The sequence below is a fragment of the Gymnodraco acuticeps genome, unplaced genomic scaffold (genome assembly GCF_902827175.1).
Source record: "Gymnodraco acuticeps unplaced genomic scaffold, fGymAcu1.1, whole genome shotgun sequence".
In the NCBI taxonomy this organism is placed as follows: Eukaryota; Metazoa; Chordata; class Actinopteri; order Perciformes; family Bathydraconidae; genus Gymnodraco; species Gymnodraco acuticeps.
The window spans coordinates 782,532-784,384 of NW_022990943.1; the positions used below are offsets into that span (position 1 = coordinate 782,532).

The 1,853-nt window shown below is 45.4% G+C and overlaps 1 pseudogene; it reads left to right on the forward strand.

Moving 5' to 3' along the window:
- The first annotated feature begins 214 nt into the window (after positions 1–214).
- Positions 215–1,594, forward strand: LOC117558533 (annotated as a pseudogene).
- Positions 1,595–1,853: the final 259 nt, after the last annotated feature.

A 1,853-nucleotide genomic window follows, 5' to 3' on the forward strand; every position in this document is an offset into this window, starting at 1 on the left:
GGGGTATACTACGAAGCAGGATTTTCGCTTCGCCGGCTAAATTCAGGGAAAACTCCGGCTTTCCGGTCCTACGAAGCTGGTTCTCTTTTTAGCAGGCTAGATCTCCATGGTAACTTATGCTTAGCGGCTAACCTGGTCGTGACCAGGTTAGGTTGCAGGCTAAGAGATAAGCCTATAAAAGCTCCGCCTATCGACCAATGAAATCTCTGTGAAAATGACGTCACCATTTGTAGATGACACTGTGGAGCTTGGAGCTCGGATTGTGAGAGGCGCTCTCAGGCGGGAGAGGATTTTTAGGGAAAGAATAAACCCTTTGGCTTTCCCTGAAGAGTATTTGTATGAAAGATACAGGTTCTCGTCAGAAGGGCTGACTTATCTGTGTCAGCTCCTCGAGCCATATATTGCTAATGCCACACATCGGAGTAGTGCCCTTACAGTGCCGCAGATTGTATGTATCGCTTTGCGCTACTTTGCAACCGGCAGTTTTCTGTATGCCGTGGGGGATGCAGAGAACCTCAGCAAAAATACAGTCTGCAGTGCTATACATAAGGTCGCACATGCTCTGACAGGGCTCGCAGAGTCCTTTGTTGTGTTTCCTGGCACATGTCCCACGCAGATGATCAAAGAGGGATTTTACAGCATGGCAGGTATGTGATTATATCTTTACAGTGAATGTTGTTCCTATGACGTACACTGTTGTATAATAAATGCAGCCTACTATTTCACAGGGTTTCCCAGGGTGCTTGGCTGTATCGACTGCACACACGTACCGATCTCTGGGAGAAAATGAAGGCGACTATGTAAATCGCAAATCATTCCACAGCCTCAACATTCAGGTAAATCTTGCACATTCACTAGAACACACATTGAAGTCTGGGTGATTCAAGGAACTCACATTTAAATATTCACACAGTACATGTTTCACACTTGGACTATCTTTATCTACAACATGGGCTCATTGCAAATGAACACTGATGCTACACTGACTATGATGCTCTTTTTGTGGAAGTAGGCTTGTTAACCCCACATGCTTTTGCAGGCCACATGTGACACCAGCCTTGATGCAAAGTGGCCTGGGTCAGTCCATGACTCGAGGATCTTCTCTTAGTCATCACTGTGTCACAAACTTGAGCAGGGTATGGCAACTGTACATTATTATTGTTTTGTGCTTCTTAAACTGCCTTTTGTGTATACTTATGGAAATGTTCCTTTATCTTCAGGAGTCTTCAGTGGAGTGCTGCTCGGGGACAGGGATTATGCCTGCCTGCCTTTCCTGATGACCCCGTATCCTGACCCTGGTGAAGGGCCACAAACCAGTTTCAATGTGGCCCATGCCAAAACCAGGGTCCAGATTGAAATGACATTTGGCATACTGAAGGCCAGATTCACCTGCCTGCGGGGCCTCAGAGTGGCCCCTGAAAGAGCATGCCGCATCATTACGGCCTGTGTTGTGCTGTACAACATTGCCACAATGAGGAAGGAGAGGGCCCCTCCTGCAGACCCCCAACCTCCTGATGTGGTAGACCCCATCACCCTGGACTACCCTACTGGCAGGGCTGTCAAAGATGCTATCTCATTGACATTTGCACAATAAAAAAAATAACACACAGAGAGAGAGGCCTTGGGTGATTTATGTTGGAGTTTATTTTCTCAGCCATTCCTGAAGGAAAAAGAGAAGAAAATCATAATTTTGGTTAACTTTTTCTGTAAAGAAAAAAGGGATTTGTCTTTTAGGTATCCTAAAACATAAAGGTCACCTTATGCACCTTTCATTTGACTTGAAAATAAATGATCGAATGTTACACAATTACCTGTCTTTCTCTTTCCAATTTCTCCACCTCCAACTTCGTCTT